Source organism: Rana temporaria, chromosome 3 (assembly GCF_905171775.1).
Source record: "Rana temporaria chromosome 3, aRanTem1.1, whole genome shotgun sequence".
Lineage (NCBI taxonomy): Eukaryota > Metazoa > Chordata > Amphibia > Anura > Ranidae > Rana > Rana temporaria.
In genome coordinates this window covers 461,350,789-461,371,052 of record NC_053491.1, presented here as the reverse complement: position 1 = coordinate 461,371,052, position 20,264 = coordinate 461,350,789, and the positions used below count along the sequence as shown (strand labels likewise).

Here is a 20,264-nt window from a genome sequence, read left to right as displayed (position 1 = left end):
GCCCTTGTCACCGATTCTGACGGAACATGCGGCTGTGCCCTTTACCCCTGCCCCAGCCAGCTTACCTTCTGCTGCTGCCAGCCTGTTGAGGACTCACTTTCCAATCCGCCCTCTCAGACCCACTAACTTCCAGGAGTGAGCACCGCCGCCTCTTCACTCCCACATATTGGATTAGGCATCGGGAGAATTGAGTACAGGAATTCGTGCAAATGCTCGTTATTGGCGCCAATACCGATACTAGTGTCGGTATCCGTGCAACCCTACTTAGCACAGTTGATACAACTTTACTTAAATGTTTGGGCAATTCAGTCCAATATGAACAAATACAATAGAATATCCCCCTATCTCTACTTGAATGTCCAGGAATATCTTCACAAGGTAGTAGTCAATGCTTGGTGTTCTTCACAAACTGGTAAATCTTCGGGCTCCTGGTGCCTCCAATGGACTGCAAGGCGCAGCAGTCTGCCTCTGCAGTAGTCATAACATTTCTTCGTGAGCGGGGTGAAGTAGACTCTATGGAACCCGTCTTTACCCCTTATTTATATTGCAGGGTCGATAGGCTGGTTCTAAAAAGCCCAGGAACAGCAATTTACAGCATTACCCCTTCCCCACCCTGGGCCAGTCACTACCTAACGAATATACTATAACAGGGGTGTCCAAACTTTTTTCAAAGAGGGCCAGATTTGAGGAAGTGAACATGTGTGAGGGCCGACCATTTTGCCTGACATTCTTTGAACCATTACAATTAAATTAAAATTAACTAATACGTTTCCCAGCTAGAATTCTCTTGTCTTTGGGGCTGTGTGTTGTGAAGAGTCTAAGGATGAGCTTGGCGTGTTATTTGAAAAAACGTATTTATAGGCGTATAACACACACCTTCACTTTAAAGCGGAGCTCCACCCTAAAGTGGAACTCCTGCTGATCGGAACCCTCCCCCCCTCCGGTGTCACATTTGACACCTTTCAGGGGGGAGGAGGGTGCAGATACCTGTCTAAATACAGGTATTTGCACCCACTTCCAGCCACACAGTCTGCGGGTAGACTGTGGGCAGGACGCCACCTCCACCCCCCCCCCCTCAACTTGTGTTCTGGGAACACTCGGCTCCCAGAACACAGCGGGAGCCAGTTAGCACGGCACATCGCGACTCACGCATGCGCCGTAGGGAACCGGGAAGTGAAGCCGGAGCGCTTCACTTCCTGGTTCCCTCACCGAGGATGGCGGGGGGGGGGGGCAGCAGAGTGAAGAGCGATCGCTCGTCCTCTGCTGCGGACGGCGCTGGACTCCAGGACAGGTAAGTGTGCTGATATTAAAAGTCAGCAGCTGCAGTATTTGTAGCTGTCGGCTTTTAATATTTTTTTTTTCAGCGGACATCCGCCTTAAGAGGGAAGTTTCCAGAAAAAAAGAACATTTTAAATAAAGAACTGAAAAAAAGCAAAATAAGGGTCAGTGCCCATCTGCAGCCTCACAAGTGCAATGAATTCAGCCTCACCATTGCTATCAGTGCAGCCTGATCCATGAGCATCTGCAGCCTCGGAGGGGACAGGGAGGGGGGTGGGCAGGAGAATCTCTTGTTTACTCTGTGCCCTCTTTAACCACTTCCCACCCTGCGAGGGGACAGGGAGGGAGGCGGGAGGTGGGACGAGTGCCCTCAGATTACATACAGGAGAATCTTCTGTTTACTTGGTGGCCTGTGTAATAGGAAGTCCTGTCTCTTGGGCTAGCATTGGACGACTGTTCTGTCTATTACAGGAGGCGGGACTTTGTATTTACCACTTAAGACCCAGGCCATTATGCAGGTTAAGGACCTTGTCCCTTTTTGCGATTCAGCACTCTGTCGCTTTAACTGACAATTGCGCGGTCGTGCGACGTGGCTCCCAAACAAAATTGGCATCCTTTTTTCCCACAAGTAGAGCTTTCTTTTGGTGGTATTCGATCACCTCTGCGTTTGTTTTTTTTTGCGTTATAAACAAAAATAGAGTGACAATTTTGAAAAAAATTCAATATTTTTTACTTTTTGCTATAATAAATATCCCCCAAAAATATATAAAAAAAACATTTTTTTCCTCAGTTTAGGCCGATACGTATTGTTCTACCTATTTTTGGTAAAAATAAATTGCAATAAGCGTTTATCGATTGGTTTGCACAAAATTTATAGGGCCGGATTCAGATAGAGATACGACGGCGTATCTCCTGATACGCCGTCGTATCTCTGAGTTCCGTCCGTCGTGTCTATGCGCCTGATTCATAGAATCAAGTTCCGCTCCGCATAGATCTCCCTAAGATCCGACAGGTGTAAGTGACTTACACCGTCGGATCTTAGGCTGCAATTCCAGGCCGGCCGCTAGGTGGCGTTTAGTTTTTTTTACGCAACGAATATGCAAATGATCCGCTAATCTATCTGAATCTAGCCCATAGCGTTTACAAAATAGGGGATAGTTTTATTGCATTTTTATTAATTTTTTTTTTACTACTAATGGCGGCGATCAGCGATTTTTTTCGTGACTGCGACATTATGGTGGACACATCGGACAATTTTGACACATTTTTGGGACCATTGTCATTTTCACAGCAAAAAGTGCTATAAAAATGCACTGTTTACTGTTTACACACACCTCTCCCTGTTCTTCAGCTCCGGTAACCGATCGCGAGACACCGGCGGCGATCAGGTCCGCAGGTCCCGCGGGCGCGGTCACGGAGCTTTGGACCGGGTCGCGAGTGCACCGCCAGTGGCGCGCTCGCGACCCCACGGCTGGGCTTAAAGAGACAGGTACGTGATTGTGCCCTGCCATGCCATTCTGTCGACTTATATCGTCGGTAGGGGGTCCTTAAGTGGTTAACCACTTGCTTACTGGGCACATATACCCCCTTCCTGCCCAGGCGAAATTTCAGCTTTCGGCACTGTCACGCTTTAAATGACAATTGCGCAGTCGTGCGACGTGGTTCCCAAACAAAATTTACGTCTTTTTTCCCCCACAAATAGAGCTTTCTTTTGGTGGTATTTGATCACCTGTGCGTTTTTTTTTTTTTGCGCTATAAACAAAAATAGAGCGACAATTTTGAAAAAAACACAATATTTTTCAGTTTTTGCTATAATAAATATCCCATTTAAAAAAAACTATTTTTTTTTTTTCAGTTTAGTCCTATACGTATTCTTCTACATATTTTTTGTAAAAAAAAAAAATCGCAATAAGCGTATAGTGATCAGTTTGCGCAAACATAACGCCTACAAAATAGGGGATAGAATTATTACTTTTTTTTATTATTATTATTATTTTTTTACTGGTAATGACGGCGATCTGCGATTTTTGTCACGACTGCGATAATACGGCAGACACATCGGACACTTTTGACACATTTTTGGGACCATTCACATTTATACAGTGAACAGTGGTAAAAAAATGCACTGGTTACTGTATAAATGTGACTGGCAGGGAAGAGGTTAACACTAGGGAGCATCAAGGGGTTAAATATGTACCCTGGGAGTGATTCTTACTGTGGGGGGAGGGGGACTGACTGGGGGAGGTGACCGATGGTTGATGGTGACCGATGGTTGTCCCTATGTATCCTCTCCCTGACAGGACGTGGAGCTCCATGTCCCTGGCTCTGTGACTGCCGATCGCCAGGCACGCGCATCGGCACTTGTGTGACGTGGCGGGCGCGCACGCCCCACAGTGGCGTGCGGCCAGAGGCCGTATATAGACAGCCTCCCGGCAGATCAGAGCCACCTTGCGGCCGTAAATAGTGGCCCCCCAACAAATCACTGGGGGCCACAAAAGATATATATCCAAATTATCAGTGGGGCCGTATTAAACCGGACCATGGGCTGGACTTTGGACATGCCAGTACTATAGCACCCTGCCTACAATCTTGTATGAAATAGTTATTTGACAAGCAAAGATGTTATATGAATATGACATAATAAATATGAAACAACAAGATGATCGACAATGGCTTGATTTAATAAATCAAATAAACAGCAGGTTTCAGTTGTGAGTCAGGTGAGTCTTGACAGCAAAATAATTGTTAATGTCATATAAAGTATAGTATTAGCTAATCTATAGAAAGAGAGAGTCTGAAAGAAAATAGTTTCTGCTTTGCTTTGTCTTTTGATAATCCATGTGGGCACCTTATATTAAATGTTTATTTGAATAGCAAAGATTTTATATAAATTAAAGCGGTTGTAAACCCGCATGAAAAAAAAAAAAAAGAAATTTCCTCCTGTAAGGGAAAAGTCATAATGAGCTAATATGCACCGCATATTAGCTCATTATGAAATACTTACCTGGGAACGAGGTGCGTAGCACTTACCTGGTTCACGCAGAGCGAGATTTCATCTTGCCTCGGCATGTCTTCCGGGTATCGCCGCTCCAGCGCTGTGATTGGCTGGAGCGGCGATGACGTCACTCCCGCGCGTGCGCGCGGGAGATTTAAAACTCGGCAAGGTCCGGCGGCTGCCGGTCCTTTCGCCGTAGATCCCCCCTGCGCATGCAAGATATTCTCCTTATCTACAGGTAAGCCTTGTTATAGGCTTACCTGTAGGTAAAAGTACAAAAAGTGGGTTTACAACCACTTTAATATGAAACTGGTAATCTGATCTTATACGATCAGTTTGAGTTACTAGTATACCGATAAGCTAAGATTTGCTAAATTTGCAAAGAGATGCACAGCAGCGGAGAAAATTGATAGGACCCCGTGAAATTAATTTCTATTTAAATAAGTCAACCCCATATAAATGTAATTACCACCATACATATTTATTTCTGTACAACGAAATGTGATGAAGAAACGAGTGTTACAACCTCTTTGTATACAGGAACTTTCTATTACAAGGAGTTGTTGGTGTTTTACACATGACCCAGTGTACTGCTAGGACTTATACACAAATCTTCTCCCTTGTACTATGCTACTTGTACAGCAAAAAGCGACTCTGGTGGGACTCGAACCCACAACCTTTGAATCACTACACCAGCTAGAAGTCCAATGCGCTATCCATTGCGCCACAGAGCCTGTAGGGGCTTTCTGGAGACCACATGCTAATGTACGTAATGTCCCATCCTGTCTGGGATTACACTATCACAAATATCATGGGTGTCCAACTTTGGCCACCTTGATTGACCAGTACGGGATGACGTCACTCCCACGCATGTGCAAGAGAACAGTCATCCAGGCAAAGTGTAAGCCCCCCGAGATGGATGCAATCAAGTTCCCCACACCCTGGTGCTTACCAAATGGAACATAACCATGCTTCGACCTATGTTTGGAGACCTGGGCCATAAAGTTAAATGAACAAGTATGATGGACTCCTAAAATCAGTTTGAAGACTTTTCTAATCAAATCTCCATGATTGTTGATGTCCCAAGTGGAATCTCCCAACCACAGCTGGAAAGTCTCAGACTCCATGCTGCAAAGGGGTCATATTTTTGGATATTCAAATCAAGTTATGATTATTTTCTCTTTTTTTAAAGGGGATTATCCAAAAATGAGTTTACCTGCAGCAACAAGGGGAGCTATTCTATAGACTGGCCATACATTTTAATGCTCAGCATCTCTGTATGGTTGTTAGCTCAAACAGGTAATAATTATAATACATTTATATAATACAAAAACATTAAGGCACGCCCCCTAGAAAGTTTCAAGGTGTGTGTCCACTAAAAAACGTATAAATTGTTTTTTGAATACATAACTTGTGAACTCTGAAGAAGTATTCCCAACTGCAGGCAACCAGTATGGAGCATCTTATTATCCTACAAAATGTCTAATATATTAGGGCTGGAGAATTCTGGGGGAAAGCCAAGGAGTCCGTTTTGGAGTCCACGAGATACCACAGATGCTTGGGTATGAAAGTCCCAAGTGGAATCTCCCAACCACAGCTGGAAAGTCTCAGGCCTTGTACAGACGACCGAACATGTCTGATGAAAACGGTCCGCGGACCGTTTTCTACGGACATGTCTGCTGGGAGGTTTTGGTCTGATGTGTGTACACACCATCAGACCAAAATCCCAGCGGACAGAGAACGCGGTGACGTAGAAGACACCGACATTCTCTGACACAGAAGTTCAATGCTTCCACGCATGCGTCAAATCAATTTGATGCATGCGCAGGATTTCGGGCCGCTGGTTATACAACATAACCAGCGGACATGTCCGATGAGTCGTACTAACCATTGGACATGTCCAACGGACAGCTTTCCAGCGGACACGTTTCTTAGCATGTTAAGAAACTTTTGTCCGTTGGAAACCTGTCCGCTAGGCCGTACACACGGTCGGACATGTCCGCGGAAACTGGTCCGCGGACCAGTTTCAGTGGACATGTTCGGTCGTGTGTACGAGGCCTCAGAGTGTAGCAGGCTTTTTTTGGTAATGCAATTTCTCCTGTTGGCCACAAGATGGAGACAGAGAGTTTATGGGACTCGAACGTTTGAAATCTAAAGTGCTAATTTTAAAGGCTAATATGCAAGTTATTGTCCTAAAAAGTGTTTGGGGACCCAGGTCCTGCTCCTGGTATCAATACAAAAAAAGTTTTAAAAACTATCCTTCAGAAATGACACTTTGTGCAGGGACAGTTCTACGCATGGGAAACAAGCGCTGCTTTATAGGCATACTTTACACACCCGTTAGGTACGAAATTTGAAGGAATATTTCACTTTTATTGTTTCACTTTAAGCTTTATTAAAATCACTGCTCCCGAAAAAACTGCAGTTTTTTAAAACTTTTTTTGCATTGATACATGTCCCCTGGGACAGGACCCAGGTCCCCAAACACTTTTTATGACAATAACTTGCCGCGAACACCCCAAATTGTTCGCTGTTCGGCGAACAGGCAATGTTCGAGTCGAACATGAGTCGAACATGAGTTCGACTCGAACTCGAAGCTCATACCTACCCCTAACTATCTCTACTTGAATGCCCAGGAATATCTTCACAAACTCTTAGATCTCTGGGCTCCCGTAGCCTCCAATGGACTCTGCAGTAGTCATAATATTTCTTTGTGAGCGGGCTGAAGTAGACTCTCTGGAACCCGTCTTTACCCCTTATTTATATTGCAGGGTGGATAGGCTGGTTCCAAAAAGCCCAGGAACAGCAATTTACAGCATTACCCCTTCCCCAGCCACTACCTAACTACTATACTATAGCAACCTGCCTACAATCTTGTATGAAATGTTTATTTGACAAGCAAAGATATTATATAAATATGACATAATAAATATGAAACAACAAATTGATCGACAATGGCTTCATTTAATAAATCAAATAAACAGCAGGTTTCATTTGCGAAGGATCACATGTGAAAAAGGTGAGTCTTGACAGCAAAATAATTGTTAATGTCATAAAAAGTATAGTATTAGCTAATCTGTAGAAAGAGAGAGTCTGAAAGTAAATAGTTTCTGCTTTGCTTTGTCTTTAGATAATCCATGTGGGCACCTTATATTAATTTTTTTTTTTGAAAAGAAAAAAAAGTCATATAAATTAATATGAAACTGACAAATTGATCTCATACGATCATTTCGATATACTAGTACAGTGGAACCTCGGATTGTGAGTAACAAGGTTAACAAGAGTTTTGCAATATGAGCAATGTATTTGAAAAAATCGTGACTTGCTTTGCAATCTCTTCTCGCAAAACAAGCATGATTCAGGCCAAAGCTGTGTGCAGTACCGCTTTTGGCCTGAGGTGAGGGGCCACCGGAGCCAGGCAGAGCCAAACATCACAGATCGCAGCCGATCGGCACCGTTCGGAAATGCACGGAAAGGCCCGAGGACAGCACGGCTGACCTTGGCAAATCTCGGGTAGGAAGTCTTTCTGAGATTTGCCGAGGTCAGCCGAAGTGCCCTCGGGCCCTTTTGCCCGTTTCCGAGGCTCTCAGTCGCCCTCCGCCTCTGGCCACATGCGGTATTGCATCCCATTGAAGTCAATGCGGAAAAAAATAATTTTAGTTTCCATTGGGGAAACTCGCTTTGATATTCAAGTACTTTGGATTATGGACATACTCCTGGAACGGACTATGCTCGTAATCCAAGGTTCCACTGTATACCAATAAGCTAAGATTTGCTAAATTTGCAAAGAGATGCATAGCAGCGGAGAACATTTTTAGGAGCCAGGGAAATTAATTTATATTCAAATAAATCAACGCCATATCAATTTAATTACCAGCATACATATTTATTTCTGTACAACGAAATGTGATCAAGAAACGAGTGTTACAACCTCTTTATATACAGGAACTTTCTATTACAAGGAGTTGTTGGTGTTTTACACATGATCCAGTGTACTACTAGGACTTGTACATAAATCTCCTCCTTTGTACTTTGCTACTTGTAGAGCAAAAAGCGACTCTGGTGGGACTCGAACCCACAACCTTTGAATTACTACACCAACTAGAAGTCCAATGCGCTATCCATTGCGCCACAGAGCCTATAGGAGAATACATGCTAATGTACGGAGTATCACATTCTGTATGGGATTACACTATCATAAATATCATGGGTGCCCAACTTTGGCCACCTTGATTGACCAGTACGGGATGACGTGACTTCCACGCATGTGCAAGAGTACAGTCATCCAAGCACTGTGCTGGAATCTAAACTGAGCGGAACACATGCAGCTCAGAGTACATTCCACAGATAACTGTGAACAGATCGGTAAGTTAATTTATAACGTTAAACAAGACAAATAGAGAGGGTGAATCTCCCTAACACGGGCACAGACAGCAATAAAAACCTGACAGGTGCTCTAACCCCTCTCATCTCTATCCAAACCTAAAAAAAATGTTTTGCCTTTAGTTATAATTTTATTCAATTTAAAAATCCAAACAATGAGAATTTTTTTTATTTCACAGAACAAATCTTTCAAGAAAAATCCTTAAAAGTGTGCTTGAGAGACGGTATGTAAAGAAAGCCATTGGGTGATGGTCAGACAAGCAGGCACAATCCAATTGTTAGTAGATATTTGATGTGGAAATTCATACCTTCAGTTTGCCCGAGCATTCATTTTGCTGGAAACAATAACCTGATCATGCGTGTTTATGAAATAGTTGAGGATAGATAAGGTGTTCTCACCTATTTGTTTAACCCCCTCTCCCCCCCCCCCCCAGATCTCTTAACCACTTGCTTAACACGCTATAGCCAGATGATAGCTACAGAATTGGTCGTCCAGTTCTGGGATGCGTCATATGACGGCTTCCCATGATCGCACCCTCCGTGGGCTCTTTGTGGTGTGTGGGGGACACGTTCTGTAATCACAGTGTCCTTCAGCCACTGCAGATCACAGATTGAAGTGAAGAGCCAATCATCGTCTCTTTACTACATGATCAGCTGTGTCCAATCACAGCTTGTCATGGAGTTAAAAAGATGCTGGATGCACACCTTTCCTCACGCTGACAGCATGAGGAAGGGAGAAGAGAGCTGATAACTGACTTCTGTAAAAAGGGACTTGTACAATGAAAATTTAGGGCACTGATTATCAGTGTCCTGATGATCAGTGCAGTCCCAACAGTGCCTCCATCAGTTTCACCTTTCAATGCCACCTATCAGGGCCTCCTCATCAGTGCAGCCCATTTATGGCCATCAGTGCCGCCTAATCAGTGCAGCCTATCAGTGCCACCTCATCAGTGATCATCAGTGTCGCCTCATCAGTGCAACTTCATTAGTGATCATCAGTGCCGCCTCATCAGCGCACATCATCGAAAGAAAAAAATTACCTGTGTAGCGGGGTCATCCTGTCAGAGTCTCACGACAGGTCATCCCCGCTGGAATTACATTCACGTTTCTAAATATGTTAGACATTGTCGTGAAGTTGTGCATCGCGGGGCTATGAGTGACAGGAGATATGGACTTCATTGACTCTGAGAAGAGAACAGGCTACGCCCCTCGCAATGCCCCGTACCATTGGAACATGTGACAATTCCACTCAGCCAGTCAGAATGGACATGGGAAGTTATTTAAGAGAGGGGAGGAGCTAACTTCGCTCTCTCGGGATCGGCACTCTCTCCTCAGCGGAGCTGCTAATAACCACAGCCGCACCACTAGGCCAGAGCCTGGGCCTATTCACGGAGAGACCAGCCATCTAGACAGAAGCAAGACCCCCAGCATCGAACTTGTGTTCTCAGAGATCGAAGAGGCAGCCCAGCTGACAACAGGAACAGTGGAGCACCCTCGTCCGGGATCCCTCGTGCTGCGGAGCAGTGCCTTCTCTACATGTCCCTTTCTGAGGAGAAATCAGGCAGTTGGCCTGTCGAGTGAGAGAGTACATGCTCAGTTTCTGACTTCCTGGCTGTTATAGACACCCAGTACCTCTTTACAGGCCACAGATACCCATCGGCCCATAGCTGAAACTTAGAGGCCTGGTAAAACGTGCCAGTGGTCCGTAGGGGGGAGTTGACGCCGGCAGGCGATCACTTCACCAACGCCCTGCTGTCTTAGACATTGTTGTTTACTCAGTTTATTCCACCAATTGTTACCCGTGGATTACATATTTTTATGTGCACCGACCGGCCGCAACACAGTTATTGACTAATCAGTAGACTTGTCCGTTAGGGGCCGCTCGTGAGCATAGACTTCCTCTAAGTTTAATGAATGGTACCATTCCTAGGTTCAAAGATAAACCTCTTTAGCTTACATTGATTACTGATTCCTGCAAGGGCCCTTGCGAATCAGAGTTATTACTATTGATTGCGTTTATGTACAAATCTTACACCTGTTGTTTTCTGAGTCTTTATACAGTAAACTCACCCCTTGCATTCAAATATATTCATTGTGTGGAGTACCCTTTTTCTTGCTTGAAGAGACCGTTTGCCACCACAGGTAATTCTTTATCATTATTGTCCTTGAATATTGTATGCTTGCTATTGTGATTTTAGCCCAGCAGGGGTCACAATGTTCCTCTACCAGGTTTCTGATGTGTCAAGGGAGGGTTCGAGCTAATTAAACCGGCGCGAGTTGAGCAAATAGAGAGTAGATCCCAAACTAATCAGCGGCTGGCTCCTTCGGGGGTAGCGCTACACCTGTTTGAAAAGTGTTATTACAAACTATGAAAAAGTTATTTATTTTTTTTATTTTTTTTAATTGTCGGTCTTCATTCGTTTATTTAGCAAGTAAATTTCTGCCAGTAAATACCTTATACAGCCCACTTCATGTTTCTTGTCTGGTCATTTGCCTAGACTTATGACACCATGCACAGCTCTCTTTCTCACTCTCGTGAGAGTTTGCCAGGAAGGGAAGGGGATGAGTCATAAGAAGGCCAATGAGAGCTGCAGAGCTGGAGGTGTGCCTCTGTGTGTCTGTGTAAATCCAGGAAGTGAACAGGCAACAGCGTCATCTGCCCACAGTTAAAATGATTGCAGTCAGGCTCAGTGGAGGGAGATTTCTGCAGCATATTTGGCAAGTACAGAATCACAGTATATATAAAATAATATGCAAAGCGGTTGGAGGGAAGCTTCAGAATGGCAAAGATGTTTTTATTACAAATTATGTGAGCAGACTGCAGTTCCTCTGTAATAAAAGGGCTTTAAAATTTCATTTGCTTTTAACTTTTGATGTTGGAATGAATGGAATTTCCCAAACAAAAACCACATTCACCATTTACATTTAGTCGAGAAAAACCTCATTAACTACTGAATGTTCTGAAATTGAATTGTTTAAAACTAAACACTGACATTCGATTTTGGAATAAATTGAATTTTCCATACACTGATTAAGTTATTTCGAAAAAATGTTTCCATCCTGCTTCTCGGCAGCCAAACATGATCTTCATTACCTACTGGAAAATCAAATACATTTTCCCGAAAAATGTTTTTGTTTTCTAACCAAATTCCACCCGTGCATGGCCAGCTGTAGACCGACATTGTCTGCAGCTACCCATATTAATGAGATTGTTCTCCAGGCCACAGGCCAGTTTCAGCAGACATGTTTGGTCGTGTGTGGGCGCGAGCGGGCCGAATTCCAGCAAACATTTGCCCGCCGGGCCTTTTCCCAGCGGACAAATATTCCTGGACTTGTTTTAAAACAAAACAATATAAAAAGCCGCGCCATTGGCGCGGCTTTTTATATTGTTTTATTTTTTCTTGTCATCACACGCTAGCCGCTGCCTGAATTTACTGTGTTGTGATAGCGCGGTTTTTTGGTGTATACTTGTTTTAAAACAGTCCGCTGGAATCCTGCCCGCTCGGACATGTACGGTCGTCAGTACAGACCTACCGTATATGTCCAGGCGCCCGCCGTCCCTCGCATGCGTCGAATGACTTCGACGCATGCGTGGAAGCATTTTAAAGGCGGGCCGCCCACGTCGCTGCGTCATTGTCGCGGCGACACCGCGTCATCGACGCGGCGACACCGCGGACACGCCCCGCGTATTGTTTACGCGCGGACTTCTGTACGATGGTGTGTACAACCATCGTACAGAAGCCCTCTGGCAGACATGTATGGTGAAAACGGTCCGACGGACCGCTTTCACCATACATGTTTGGTCGTGAGTACCCGGCCTTAGTGTCCCATACTGCAAGTATAGCATTAGATCATTTATATAAAGAGAGTCTGAATGTAAACAGGTTCTGTTGTGCTTTGTCTTTAGATAATCCATAGTGCTCTGTGTATCCAGTGTCACGGGGGAGCCTAGTATTAAAAGTTTATTTGAAAAACAAATATTATATATAAATAATAAATATTAAACTGCCAAAGTTGAACAGCAATGATCTCATATGACCTATAGATTGATTTACTAATATACCAGTAACCTAAGATGTAGGGCCAGATTCTCATACATTTACGTTGCTCCTGGGCAGCGTAACGTATGTGATTTACGTTACACCGCCGCAGGTTTACAGGTTTACAGCCTGATTCTCAGAACACTTACCTGTAAACTTGCGGCGGTGTATCGTTAAATCGCTTGGCGCAAGCCCGCCCAATTCAAATGGGGCGGGCACCATTTAAATTAGGCGCGCTCCCGCGCCGAGCGTACTGCGCATGCTCCGTCGGGTAAATTACCCGACGTGCATTGCGCTAAATGACGTCGCACCGACTTCATTTGCTTAGACGTTAACGTAAATGGCGTCCAGCGCCATTCACGGAAGTCTTACGCAAACAACGTAATTTTTAAAAATTTTGACGCGGGAACGACGGCCATACTTAACATTGGTTGCCCCTCATAATAGCAGGGGCAACTTTATGCGTCGGAATGGCTACGGAAACAACGTAAATTCTCTGCGTCGAGCGCGCGTACGTTCGGGAATCGCCGTAATTTGCTAATTTACATAAGCGACCGGGAAAACGACGTCCGCGACACCTAGCGGCGGGAAACAAAATTGCATTTTAGATCTGACAGCATAAGAGCCTTACGCCTGTCAGATCTAATGGGTATCTATGCGTAACTGATTCTAAGAATCAGTCGCATAGATACCCGGGGCCAGATGAGGAGTTACGACGGCGCAAATGGTGTTGCACCGTCGTAACGCCTTTGAGAATCTGGGCCTATGTCTGCAAGGAGAAGCACATAGGACATTGAGAGGAGCCTGGGAAATGAAATTCTATTCAAATAAGCCAACCAACCCCATATCTATGGTAAAATCAAAGTAACAGCATAAATATTTATTTCTATACAACATGATCTGCAAAGTAGCTTCACGACCTCTTTACATGCAGAAGATTCTATTACAAGTAGGTGTTGGTGGTTCACACATAACCACATGCACTACTAGGACCCCGTACATCAATCTCCTCCTCCTCTGTACTCAGCTACTTGTAGATTGACAATCCTGGAGCAAAACTCGACTCTGGTGGGACTCGAACCCACAACCTTTGAATTGCTTCACCAGCTAGAAGTCCAATGCGCTATCCATTGCGCCACAGAGCCTGTGAGTGTTGCTGTTGAATGCCTGCTCATATACAGTGCTCAACATAAATAAGTACACCCCAACAGATTTGTTGGAAAACATTTACTTTCTTCTAAAAATCAACATTTTCTATGGGACACTATACTACAAAATACTCCCAAAAATGCGGGCCATTGATTGCTACCAAGATTTGTTAATTTGCACACACATAAAAGTATTTTTCCTAATTAATTCATTCAAGAACATGTTGCAAAAATGAATACACCCCAATGAAAGTCTTACGAGCAAAGCTAAACTTTAGACAACAAAACCCTAATTAACAAGAATCCAACCACAGATGAGTCTAATCATTCATTAAACAGGTGTCCAGCAGACAGTTGATTATAGTTGATTAAAAAAAGGGCATTACTTAAAGCAGAGGTGCGCCCAAATTTTTTTACTACTACTATTTTTTCTACTAATAGTGCAGCTGCTGACTTTTAAAAAATGGACACTTACCTGTCCAGCACACCCGCAATGTAGGCAGCCGAGGCCGAGCAATCGCTCGTCCCTCGGATGCTGCCGCCGCCATCCTCATTGAGGGAATCAGGAAGTGAAGCGCTGCGGCTTCAATGCCCAGGTTCCCTACTGCGCATGCGCGATTCATGCGGCGTATCGTAACTGGCTCCTGCTCTCTCCTGGGAACAGTGTGTTTTCCAGAAGACAGCGGGGGGGGGGGGGGGGGGGGAGAGTGGTGCCTGGAAGTGGGTGCAAATACCTGTCTTAGGTCTAAGGTGACCAGATTTTTTAAATGAAATCCGGGAACATATTTACTAGTAAGTGCGGCAATCAGCAACTCTCTGCCCGTCGCCACCCGCCTCACAGCCTGTCAAGTCTCACTCTCCCGGCCCCGGCTACTACTGGGTGGGGAGCGGAGGAAGATCACTCCGTCAGGGGAGGCAAGAAGATAAACAGGCAGGCGGCTGGCCGGGACTTCTGGGAAGAAGAGATACCTGATGACCCGGCCTTTTTTTAATTACATGAAACAAAAATGCCAGTAAAGAGATATAAGGAAATGATAGTATGCCATCTCCAAAATGCGGCCAAAGCTTGTATACCTGGCACTTGGAAGCAAAGACAACCCCCATTAATAAGACTTTGGCTTAAGAAAGTAGAGGAAATTAATCAAATGGAAGAACTAATATGGACAGCACGACAGGAAAAAGAGACCTATCAGAAAACATGGTCCACATGGAATCTCTTTATTAATTCAAAGGAAGGGAGGACGCTTATGGTAGTAATATAGAGGAATAATATACTGCTAGGGGGTTCAGGGAAGAAGGGGGGGACGCAGTGGAGCGGGAGGAGAGGGGGGATTCCCCAATTCACCGTAAATGGCCTTTTTTTTGGCCGCTATTGGGTTATGTAGTGTACTTTGTTGTCTTGTCTCATCATAATTTTGACGGTAGGGGTAAACTGAGGGGGAGAGATACCATATTAAGACAGGGTAAAAAGTAAAGGTGGAGGGGTCTGTCTCAATGTGAGAAGTGATCTTAAAGCAAGTGTGAAAGAGGACCTGTTGGATGGAGAGTGTGATGGGTCATTATGGGTGGAACTGCATACAGATGTGCGTAGTTCAAAGTTAATCATTGGGGTTTGTTATAGACCACCCAATGTTAATGAGGAGGTGGAGACTCAGCTCCTTGCACAGATGGAAAGGGCTGCAAGGTCTGGGACGGTGATAATGATGGGGGATTTTAACTACCCAGAAACTAACTGCAGTAATGGCACTGCTGGGACACTTAAAGGGCAAAAATGTATAAACCTATTGCAGGACAATTTTTTGGTCCAGTTTATTGAGGCCCCGACTAGGAATGATGCTCTGTTGGACCTGGTAATCTCAAACCATGCAGAGCTTATTACTAATGTTCAGATAAAGGAACACCTGGGTAGAAGTGACCATAACATGATTTCATTTGATGTTAGCTGTAAGCAAAAATCATATACGAGAAAGATAAAAACACTTAATTTCAAGAGAGCACATTTTCCAAGGACGAGGGCTGCTCTCAGGACTTAGACTGGGACAGAATATTGGCATCAATGGGCACAGAATAGAAATGGGAATTCTTCAAAAAGACTGTTTGTGAACTCACTGCAAAGTATATTCCCATAGGCAATAAGTTTAAAAGGCTAAAAATAAACCTACGTGGCTCACGGTAAAAGTTAAAAAAGCTATAAACTATAAGAAAAGAGCCTTTAAAAAATATAAAAATTAAGGAACACTAGTGTCATTTAAATGTTACAAAGAATATAACAGGATATGTAAAAAGGAAATCAAGGATGCAAAAACTCAAAATAAACGACAGATTGCAAAAGATAGTAGGACAAACCCCCAAAAAATCTTCAAATATATTAATAGTAAAAAGGTGAAGTCTGAGCATGTAGGCCCCTTACAAAATAATCTAGAGTGGGTGACTGGGGACAAAGAGAAGGCAAATTTATTAAATGCTTTCTTCAGCTCTGTGTATACAATGGAGCATGGGGGAGCTCATGTCCAAAATGGGGGTGGGAGTGACACAGCCCCAAATGATCCACAATGGCTCAAAAGTGATATGGTCCAGAAATATTTAGACAGAATAAAAGTGGATAAAGCACCTGGACCTGATGGCATCCATCCACGGATCCTAAAATAATTGAGCTCTGTAATTTCAAAGCCATTGTATCTAATTTTTAGGGACTCATTAATGACAGGAATAGTACCATTGGATTGGTGCAGGGCCAATGTGGTGCCCATATTTAAAAAGGGAACAAAGTCTTTACCAAGTAACTATAGACCTGTTAGTTTAATTTCTATATTTGGGAAGATACTGGAGAGATTAATAAAAGACCACATGGATGAGTTTTTGCTGGAAAAAAATGATTTAAGCAACAGACAGCATGGATTCATGAAAGACAGAAGTTGTCAGACAAACCTGATTTCCTTTTATGAAGAGGTAAGTAAAACCCTGGACAGAGACGTGGCTGTGGATGTGATATACTTGGATTTTGCAAAAGCGATCGATACAGTTCCGCACACACGGCTCATGTGTAAGGTAAGGTCTACACGATTGGATATATCAGTTTGTAAATGGATAGAAAACTGGCTGAAAGACAGAATTCAGAGAGTCGTGGTTAATGATTCTTACTCTGAATGGTCCAATGTTATCAGTGGTGTACCCCAAGGTTCAGTGCTGGGACCCTTACTTTTTAATATCTTTATAAATGATATTGGGTCTGAGATCAAAAGTAACATTACTGTCTTTGCAGATGACATCAAGCTATGCAGTGGAATAACGTCCTTACAGGATGTTGCCAATTTACAAGCCGACCTCAATGCTCTGTCTAATTGGGCGACTAAGTGGCAGATGAGGTTTAATGTAGATAAATGTAAAGTTATGCACTTGGGGCTAAGAATATGCATGCATCATACATACTAGGGGGAGTACAACTGGGGGGTTCCGTAGTGGAGAAGGATCTGGGGGTTTTGGTAGAACATATGCCAAGCTGCGGTTTCCAAAGCGAGCAAAGTCCTTTCTTGTATTAGGAGAGGTATGGACTCCAGAGAGAGAGATATCATTTTGCCCCTGTACAAATCTATAGTAAGACCTCATCTGGAATATGCAGTTCAGTTTTGGGCCCCAGTTCTCAAAAGGAATATCGGGGAACTGGAGAAAGTGCAGAGAAGGGCAACCAAACTGATAAGAGGCATGGAGGAGAAAGATTAGAAGAACTAAATGTATTCACTCTTGAGAAGATGAGATTAAGGAGGGATATGATCAATATGTACAAATATATAAGGGGGTTCCATATAGTGAACTTGGTGTTGAGTTATTCACTTTACGGTCAAGACAACGGACAAGGGGGCACTCTTTACGTCTAGAGGAAAAGAGATTTCATCTCCAAGTACGGAAAGGTTTCTTCACAGTAAGAGCTGTGAAAATGTGGAATAGTCTCCCTCCAGAGGTGGTTCTGGCCAGCTCAGTAGATTGCTTTAAGACATGCCTGGATTCTTTCCTAAATGTACATAATAAAACTGAGTACTAACATTAAAGGGTCACTAAAGGAAAAACATTTTTTTGCTGAAATGACTGTTTACAGGGTATAGAGACATAAAAGTTAACTGATTCCTTTTAAAAATGATGAAAAATAGATTAAATTCTATCATATAATGTGCATTTAGTTTCACTTTCGGTTTTAAACTGATTTCATGTTTATGTGAAGTAAAGAGACACACAGAACAAAAACAAACAAATCCAGGGCAGTGTTTTGTTTTTAAAATGAATCTGATTGGTTCTGAGGAGTTGTGGACACACAGCTTAGACCACAGTGAGAAGCTCCCATGAGAAATTTACTATGGAGCCAGAGAACCAGGAAGTGAGGATTTCAGCAAAGGATTACAGCTGCTTCAAAGCAAAAACGGACAAGGAGGACATGAAATCAAGACTGCTATAAGGTAAAGCAAGCTATTTAGCCCAAAAATGTTTTTTGTTTAGTGATCCTTTAAGGCTGGATTCACACTTGTGCGGTGCAAATTTCAGCTCTCTTATCTCTGCAGAGAGATAAGAGAACTGTTCAGCAGATCATCTCGTTTTAGCTGCGAATTTGGAGACCTGGGAGAGGGGAGAGGGGAAGTGTATTGAGGTGAATGAGAGAAATCCTGAAGAGAAATGAACACATCTACAAATCAGATGCGTGCCCATAAAAGATAATGGGCCTGAATTCGCACCGCAATGCCTAGAAAAGGCACACATTTTTTCGGCAATGCGCAGTGCGAATATCGCACATATGTGAACCAGCCTCATTGACATCAATGTATTTTATAATGTTATGCAAATTGGATGCGGTTTAAGCCACAACCAATTCACATAGGTGTGAACATGGCCTTATAGGTAAAGTTGATCCAGGGAATATCCGTTTGCCTCTCGGGGGATCAGGAAGGAATTTTTTCCCCTGCTCTATCAAATTGGATCATGCTCTGCTGGGGTTTTTGCCTTCCTCTGGATCAACTGTGGGTGTGGAGTTGGGTGTATGGGATTGTATGTTATTATTATTTAATTTTTATTTTTTATTTATTTTTTATGGTTGAACTGGATGGTCTTGTGTCTTTTTTCAACCTGACTAACCATGTAACTATGGAAGAATACTAGACTAGACCGAGCCTATAGATTTATGACCAAAGGGAAATGGATACTGGGAGAAATAAATAAGGGATTTATTGTAAATATGAATAAAATGGTGTGACTATGAAGTAAATTCTGGAATATAACCACTATTCTGATGGAGGAATAGGTCAACTAGGTGATTATATTATTATAGTGATGTACGGAAGATGTCTTGAGATTAACTTTCCTTTCTTGTTGTCTTTTCTGTTTGGTTGAAATAAAGAAAATGTTGAAAAAAAAACATTCGGAGCTGAAGTGGTTAAACATGCACTAAAAATGCTGCGTGCAAGACTTTTAAAAAAACGCATCACACCCGCAGTGTACTGGTGTGGAGACATTTACATTTTTCAGACATTTTTGTTCTGCTTTTTAAACATCAAAAATAGATCAGTGGGAAAGGATCCATAGATAAGAGATTGTCCCGAAAACTGGCAAATTGGGTGGAGACGATCTCCTATGAATGATCTATGAATTAATTTGCTAATATACTGATGAGCTAAGATTGTATGCAGGAAGCACAGCAGCATCTGTGGAATGAAGTTCTATCCATATAAATAATTTAAAATAAACACACATAATCTTCCATACAACACCATGTGATGTACAAACTCACTTTTACAACCTCTTTACACACAGGAAGTATCTATTACAAGTACTTTACACATAAGCCACATGTACTCCTAAGGACCTCCCTCCTCTGTACTCAGCTACTTGTAGATTGACAATCCTGGAGCAAAACTCGACTCTGGTGGGACTCGAACCCACAACCTTTGAATTGCTTCAACCAGCTAGAAGTCCAATGCGCTATCCATTGCGCCACAGAGCCTGTGAGGATAATCCTTCCCACATGCTAAAATACAGAATCTCTCAGCCTGTCTAAGCTCTCATCATGATACTTTGTTGTTACTTTGTTCTTTTTTTCTTCACTACCAACACGTTGCTCTGTCTTGTATATCATCAGAAGTTCCTGCAGTCAGTGTTCCCTTTACGCCACCCTTAGCTTATTTTACTTCAGTCTACATAGGGGGCGGTGTGTGATGAATGCTGAAATGTTAAGTATGAAAGTGTAAGAAGTGCAGTCAGCTATAGAAGGGTTTTAAAGAGACTGACAGTGTGATATAGAGGAGAACTGGGAATATAAAGGGGTACACTGTGATATGAGGTATAGAGGTATAGTGTAGGGTGACCAGACATCCCCAGTTTCAGGGGACAGTCCCCTGATTGAGGACACTGTCCCCGGACCAAGTCTGTCCCTGGTTTTGT

At 43.3% G+C, this 20,264-nt stretch overlaps 4 non-coding genes across 4 annotated transcripts; all 4 read right to left on the bottom strand.

The window, feature by feature from the left end:
* Positions 1–4,922: 4,922 nt before the first annotated feature.
* Positions 4,923–5,007, bottom strand: TRNAR-UCU. The gene is given in 2 exon segments: positions 4,923–4,958; positions 4,971–5,007. It is a non-coding gene; the product is annotated as a tRNA-Arg (tRNA).
* Positions 5,008–8,327: 3,320 nt separating this feature from the next.
* On the bottom strand, positions 8,328–8,412 carry TRNAR-UCU. The gene is given in 2 exon segments: positions 8,328–8,363; positions 8,376–8,412. It is a non-coding gene; the product is annotated as a tRNA-Arg (tRNA).
* A 5,344-nt stretch (positions 8,413–13,756) lies between these two features.
* On the bottom strand, positions 13,757–13,841 carry TRNAR-UCU. Its single transcript is given in 2 exon segments — positions 13,757–13,792; positions 13,805–13,841. It is a non-coding gene; the product is annotated as a tRNA-Arg (tRNA).
* A 5,900-nt stretch (positions 13,842–19,741) lies between these two features.
* On the bottom strand, positions 19,742–19,827 carry TRNAR-UCU. Its single transcript is given in 2 exon segments — positions 19,742–19,777; positions 19,791–19,827. It is a non-coding gene; the product is annotated as a tRNA-Arg (tRNA).
* Between the last annotated feature and the right edge of the window lie 437 nt (positions 19,828–20,264).